The following is an 8,061-nucleotide window of genomic DNA, read 5'->3' as shown; positions in this document are numbered from 1 at the left end:
CTCTCATTGATGTCCAAAAAGGGGAAGTAACCCTGAGAGTCAATGAGGATGAGTTTAAGTTAAATGCTGTCAAAGCCATGCAGCATCCAGACACACCAAAAGACTGCATGAGGGTTGATCTTATTGACTCTTTAGTAGAGGAGGTCAATATGGCTAAGAGTCTCAAATCAGAGCTGGAAGATATCTTTAAAGATGTTCAGCCTGATCTGGAGGATTCAGAGGAATTAAAAGAACCTCTAAAACTTCTTCAGGAAGAGGAGAAACCTTCTAATCCCGAGCTCAAACCACTACCACCATCCCTGAAATATGCATTTCTAGGAGAAGGTGACACTTTTCCAGTGATCATAAGCTCTGCTTTAAATCCACAGGAAGAGGAAGCACTACTTCAAGTGCTAAGGACACACAAGATAGCTCTTGGGTGGTCCATAAGTGACCTTAAGGGCATAAGCCCAGCTAGATGCATGCACAAGATCCTATTGGAGGATGATGCTAGGCCAGTGGTTCAACCACAGAGGCGGCTAAATCCAGCCATGAAGGAGGTGGTGCAGAAAGAGGTCACTAAGTTACTGGAGGCTGGAATTATTTATCCCATTTCTGACAGCCCCTGGGTGAGCCCTGTCCAAGTTGTCCCCAAAAAGGGAGGAATGACAGTGGTTCATAATGAGAAAAATGAACTGGTTCCTACAAGAACAGTTACAGGGTAGCGCATGTGTATTGACTACAGAAGGCTCAATACTACCACCAGAAAGGATCATTTTCCTTTACCATTCATAGAGCAGATGCTAGAAAGACTAGCAGGTCATGATTATTATTGCTTCTTGGATGGCTATTCAGGCTACAACCAAATTGCAGTAGATCCCCAGGATCAAGAGAAAACAGCATTCACGTGTCCATCTGGGGTGTTTGCTTACAGAAGGATGCCATTTGGGCTGTGTAATGCACCGGCAACCTTTCAGAGATGCATGCTCTCTATTTTCTCTGATATGGTGAAAAAATTTCTGGAAGTCTTCATGGATGACTTCTCAGTATATGGAGACTCATTCAGCTCCTGTCTTGATCATCTGAAACTTGTTCTGAAAAGATGCCAAGAGACCAACCTAGTTTTAAACTGGGAAAAATGCCACTTTATGGTGACTGAAGGGATTGTCCTTGGGCATAAAATTTCAAACAAGGGAATAGAGGTGGATCAAGCCAAAGTGGAAGTAATTGAAAAATTACCACCACCTGCCAATGTTAAGGCAATCATAAGCTTTCTGGGGCATGCAGGATTCTATAGGAGGTTTATAAAGGATTTTTCAAAAATTGCAAAACCTCTAAGCAACCTGCTAGCTGCTGACACGCCATTTATGTTTGATACGGAGTGCCTGCAGGCGTTTGAAACCCTGAAAGCTAAGCTGGTCACAGCACCAGTTATTTCTGCACCAGACTGGACATTACCATTCGAATTAATGTGCAATGCCAGTGACCATGCCATTGGTGCAGTATTGGGGCAGAGGCATGACAAGCTTCTGCATGTCATTTATTATGCTAGCCGTGTTTTAAATGATACCCAGAAAAATTACACATCCACAGAAAAAGAATTACTTGCAGTGGTCTATCCCATTGACAAGTTTAGATCTTACTTAGTTGGATCCAAGGTGATTGTGTACACTAACCATGCTGCTCTTAAATATCTACTTACAAAGCAGGATTCAAAACCCAGGCTCATAAGATGGGTGTTGCTTCTGCAAGAGTTTGATATAGAAATAAGAGACAGAAAAGGGACAGAAAATCAAGTAGCTGATCATCTGTCCCGAATAGAACCAGTAGAAGGAGTGTCCTCTCCCTCTATTGAGATCTCTGAAACCTTTCCGGATGAGCATTTATTCGCCATTCAGGAAATACCATGGTTTGCAGACATTGCAAACTATAAAGCTGCAAGGTTCATACCCAAAGAGTACAGCAGGCAACAAAAGAAAAAATTAATTACTGATGCAAAGTACTACTTGTGGGATGAACCCTATCTCTTTAAGAGATGTGCAGACGGAATAATCCGTAGGTGTGTGCCTAGAGAAGAAGCACAAAAGATCTTATGGCATTGCCATGGATCACAATATGGAGGCCACTTCGGAGGTGAGTGCACAACCACCAAGGTCCTCCAATGTGGATTCTATTGGCCTACCCTCTATAAAGATTCCTGAGAGTTTGTGCGTAACTGTGACAATTGCCAGAGAGCTGGTAATCTACCTCATGGTTACGCCATGCCTCAACAAGGGATCTTGGAGATTGAGTTGTTTGATGTATGGGGCATTGACTTCATGGGACCTTTCCCACCATCATACTCAAACACTTATATTCTGGTAGCAGTCGACTATGTATCCAAATGGGTAGAGGCCATTGCCACACCCACTAATGATACTAGGACAGTGCTGAAGTTCCTCCAAAAACATATCTTCAGCAGGTTTGGGGGCCCTAGAGCATTAATTAGTGATGTGGACACTCACTTCTGCAACAAACAGCTCTCCTCTGCTATGGCCTGGTATGGAATTAGCCACAAGGTGGCAACTCCATATCATCCCCAGACAAATGGACAAGCTGAAGTCTCTAATAGAGAACTGAAAAGAATCCTGGAACAGACTGTAAATACTCGTAGAAAGGATTGGGCGAGAAGCTTGGATGATGCTCTGTGGGCTTACAGAACAGCATTCAAGACTCCTATAGGAACCTCTCCATACCACCTTGTGTATGGTAAGGCCTATCACCTGCCCGTGGAACTAGAGCATAAGGCCTACTGGGCAACCAGATTCGTAAACTTTGATGCCAATTTAGCTGGAGAAAAAAGATTGCTCCAGCTGAATGAGCTAGAGGAATTCAGACTCACGGCTTTCGAAAATGCCAAGCTTTACAAAGAGAAAGCAAAAAGGTGGCATGACAGAAAGCTGTCATCTAGAATCTTTGAACCAGGACAGAAGGTTCTGCTATTTAACTCTAGGCTCAGGCTATTCCCCGGAAAACTGAAATTTCGGTGGAGGGGGCCATATGTGATTACAAGCGTGTCACCATATGGATATGTGGAGCTGCAAGACAGTGATTCTGATAATAAGTTCATTGTTAATGGATAGAGAATCAAGCACTATCTTGAAGGCAATGTTGAGCAAGAGTGCTCAAAGTTGAGGCTAGATTAAAATCTCAGCAAGGTCCAACTAATGATATTAAAGAAGCGCTTGTTGGGAGGCAACCCAATGTTATTTAACTATATCTATTTATTTTCCATTGCCATTTTATGTTTTCTGTAGGTTGATGATCATGTGAAGTCACAAAAACTACTGAAAAATCAAAAACAAAGTGAAAAACAGCATTAAAAATAGCACACCCTGGAGGAAGAGCATTCTGGCGTTTAAACGCCAGAAATAAGCATCTGTCTGGCATTTAATGCCAGAAACAAGCACCAAGCTGGCGTTTAACGCCAGAAACAAGGTTTTGCACGCCTAAATGGAGCAGGGATGCTAAGTCCTTGACCCCTCAGGATCTGTGGACCTCACAGGATTTCCACCTACCTCACCATTCAAATTCAAACCATTCCCCTCCCAAACCCACCCATTCACACACCTCCATCTCCTCCATCTTCTCTAATTCTTTCTTCTTTTGCTCGAGGACGAGCAAACTTTTTAAGTTTGGTGTGGAAAAAAGCGTTGCTTTTTGTTTTTCCATAACCATTTATGGCACCGAAGGCCAGAGAAACCTCTAGAAAGAGGAAAAAGAAGGCAGTTGCTTCCACCCCCGAGTCATGAGAGATGGAGAGGTTCATCTCAAGGGTCCATAATTCAGTGGTAGAGCAATTGACTGTAGATCAAAGAGCCATGAGGGAGGAACAATAAAGGCAAGGAAGAGATATAAAAGAGCTAAAGCACTCCACTAGATCTTCAAGAGGAAGAAGGCGCCACCCCCACTAAGGTGGACCCGTTCCTTAATCTCTTTGTCTATTTATTTTTCTGTTTTCATTCTCTATGCTTTATGTCTATGTTTGTGTCTTTACTATATGATCATCAGTGTTTAAGTGTCTATACCTTAAAGCTATGAATGTCCTATGAATCCATCACCTTTCTTAAATGAAAAATGTTTTAATTACAAAAGAACAAGAAGTACATAATTTCGAATTCATCCTTGAAATTAGTTTAATTATATTGATGTGGTGACAATACTTTTTGTTTTCTGAATGAATGCTTGAACAGTGCATATGTCTTTTGATATTGTTGTTTATGAATGTTAAATATGTTGGCTCTTGAAGAATGATGAAAAAGGAGAAATGTTATTGATAATCTGAAAAATCATAAAAATGATTCTTGAAGCAAGAAAAAGCAGTGAATAACGAAAAGCTTGTGAAAAAAAAAGCAAGCAGAAAAAGCCAATAGCCCTTAAAACCAAAAGGCAAGGGTAATAAAAAGGATCCAAGGCTTTGAGCATCAGTGGATAGGAGGGCCTAAAGAAATAAAATCCTGGCCTAAGCGGCTAAACCAAGCTGTCCCTAACCATGTGCTTGTGGCGTGAAGGTGTCAAGTGAAAAGCTTGAGACTGAGCGATTAAAGTCATGATCCAAAGCAAAAAGAGTGTGCTTAAGAACCCTGGACACCTCTAATTGGGGACTCTAGCAAAGCTGAGTCACAATCTAAAAAGGTTTACCCAGTTATGTGTCTGTGGCATGTATGTATCCAGTGGTAATACTGGAAAACATAGTGCTTTGGGCCACGACCAAGACTCATAAAGTAGCTGTGTTCAAGAATCAACATACTGAACTAGGAGAATCAATAACACTATCTAAATTCTAAGTTCCTATAGATTCCAATCATTCTGAACTTCAAAGGATAAAGTGAGATGCCAAAACTGTTCAGAGGCAAAAAGCTACTAGTCCCGCTCATCTGATTGGAGCTAAGTTTCATTGATAGTTTGGAATTTATAGTATATTCTCTTCTTTTTATCCTATTTGATTTTCAGTTTCTTGGAGACAAGCAATAATTTAAGTTTGGTATTGTGATGAGCAGATAATTTATACGCTTTTTGGCACTGTTTTTAGTATATTTTTAGTATGATTTAGTTAGTTTTTACTATATTTTTATTAGTTTTTAATTAAAAATCACATTTCTGGACTTTACTATGAGTTTGTATGTTTTTCTGTGATTTCAGGTAATTTCTGGCTGAAATTGAGGGACCTGAGCAAAAATCTGATTCAGAGGCTGACAAAGAACTGCTGATGCTGTTGGATTCTGACCTCCCTGCACTCGAAATGGATTTTCAGGAGCTACAAAAGTCCAAATGGCGCGCTCTCAATTGCGTTGGAAAGTCAACATCCAGGGCTTTCCAGCAATATATAATAGTCCATTCTTTGCTCGAAGATAGATGACGAAAACTGGCGTTCAACGCCAGTTTCATGCTGCATTCTGGAGTAAAACGCCAGAAACACGTCACAAACCGGAGTTAAACACCAGAAACAGGTTACAACCTGACGTTTAACCCCAGAAACAGCCCAGGCACATGAGAAGCTTAAGTCTCAGCCCCAGCACACACCAAGTAGGCCCCAGAAGTGGATTTTTGCACTATCCATCTTAGTTTACTCATCTTCTGTAAACCTAGGTTACTAGTTTAGTATTTAAATAACTTTTAGAGACCTATTTTGTACCTCATGACATTTTTAGATCTAAAATTTGTATCTTTGACGGCATGAGTCTCTAAACTCCATTGTTGGAGGTGAGGAGCTCTGCTGTGTCTCGATGAATTAACGCAATTATTTTTGTTTTCTATTCAAATATGCTTGTTCCTATCTAAGATGTTCATTCGCGCTTCCTTATGACGAAGGTGATGATCCGTAACACTCATCACCATTCTCAACCTATGAACGTGTGCCTGACAACCACCTCTGTTCTACATTAGATTGAATGAGTATCTCTTAGATTCCTTAATCAGAATCTTCGTGGTATAAGCTAGAATCCATTGGCAGCATCCTTGAGAATCCGGAAAGTCTAAACCTTGTCTGTGGTATTCCGAGTAGGATTCAAGGATTGGATGACTGTGACGAGCTTCAAACTCGCAAGTGTTGGGCGTAGTGACAGACGCAAAAGGATCAATGGATCCTATTCCGACATGATCGAGAACCGACAGATGATTAGACGTGCTGTGACAGAGCACCTGGACCATTTTTACTGAGAAAATGGAAAGTAGCAATTGACAACGGTGATGCCCTACATACAGCTTGCCATGGAAAGAGCCTTGCATGTTTGAAAGTAAAGAAGCAGTATGTTGCAGAGATTCAGAAGGCAAAGCATCTCCAGAACTCCAACATATTCTCCATTACTGCACAATAAGTATTTATTTTATGCTCTTTTATTTTTCGCAATTCAAACTGATAATTATAATTGATATCCTGACTAAGAGTTACAAGATAACCATAGATTGCTTCAAGCCAACAATCTCAGTGGGATTCGACCCTTACTCACGTAAGGTATTACTTGGACGACCCAGTGCACTTGCTGGTTAGTGGTACGAGTTGTGAAAAGTGTGATTTACGATTCGTGCACCAGATGGATTGGTTTATTTTACTTTTGGTCGCAGATTTGGTTGAATCAGAGGTAGGGGCTACCATGTGTGATGCCGTTGAAGTATGGTTGATGAAATTAGGGGAGAATTTAGGGTTCACTTTGGATGTGTTTGAGTGAATATGAGTTTTGTAAATTGAGTTGTATTGTGAGGTGCTTGAATGAACATGTGCATTGACGGAGTGTGTGTTAATGAGTTTGGTTTAGGGTGTTTGTGATTAATTTTGTGAGTGAACTGGTGTCCTTGTAATTTGACAATTAATTGGAAAGGAAAATTTATCTGTTTGCCTGGAATTGATAATGAAGATTTGTGTTAATCAACTTTAAAGCATATGAAGTGACATTAAACAGAACCACAAGCATATCAGGCAGAACACAACTATGTGAAATTCATTAATAAGCATAGAAATATAACACCAAAAGGTGGAAACTTCAGTCACCATCAATTCCATTACATGGACACTGATCAAAATATTGTCTTTAGGCTTAGGGAAACAACAACAAAAGATGGATACCTATGACATCCAGAAACCTAGAGCAACTCTGTTGCTATCTAAGAAACATGAAGCATAAACCATGTTGTGTAAGTTTCAGACCAAAATCACCAACTGATTCCGATTATATAATTCTTAAACATTGTCCCTTTCCACCTCCTGACCCTGTTCACCCTGTCCTCCAACATCAAGAAACCCTACTTCAGGAAATTCTTCAACATTCTCAACCTTATGGACCACAAAAAGCTTAACATGACTCTTCAGCTCCGCTATTCTACACATCTCAAGTGCATCTCTGTCTCCCGCAAATAACTTCAGATCCTTCTCTAATCATTCAGAACTTGGGTTCTTATACCACAAAGCTGAAATGTTTTCCTCTGTGTACCCAAACTGTCGCACCTCAACATATGCCTCAAAAACAGGCCAGAAATCATTCTCAACATCTTCAATCATTGTCCTTTGTCCCCTTATATACTCCAATGTCCCATTGTCATATCCAAATCGACCACCATGGTAGACAGTCGGGTTAAAGGTTCCCATCCTCTAAAATGAAAAAACAAAAAACTATAAATCACACCCAACCAGTTTTTGTAAACCAACAAAATCCATCACATATTATTAACTTCATGCTCCAAAAAACCGGAACCAATGCTGCACACATACCTAATTCGAGATGACTACCACGAGAACGAGCCACGCAATCCAAATGCAGTGACGCTACTCCTCAGGCGACCACGAACCTTTGTTAGGGCATCATTGAAGGTGAAAGATCAGTTTCCCAGTGTGTAACGTTATTCAGACAATGAAGCCCTTTCGCGGGAATAAAAAACGAAGAATCAAAGTGTTCAGGGGAAAATTTGACATTAAATTTTGTTTAATGCAGTGGAGGACGATTTTAAAGTATTTTTGAGCGTTCGGGATGATTTTAATAACAAAAAAAGGTCGGGGACGAATTTGATTTTCACCCCAGACCTTAAGGACGAAATTAGTACTTAACCCTA

The sequence above is a fragment of the Arachis ipaensis genome, chromosome B08 (assembly GCF_000816755.2).
Source record: "Arachis ipaensis cultivar K30076 chromosome B08, Araip1.1, whole genome shotgun sequence".
Taxonomy (NCBI): domain Eukaryota; kingdom Viridiplantae; phylum Streptophyta; class Magnoliopsida; order Fabales; family Fabaceae; genus Arachis; species Arachis ipaensis.
Note: the sequence above shows the minus strand (reverse complement) of the source record.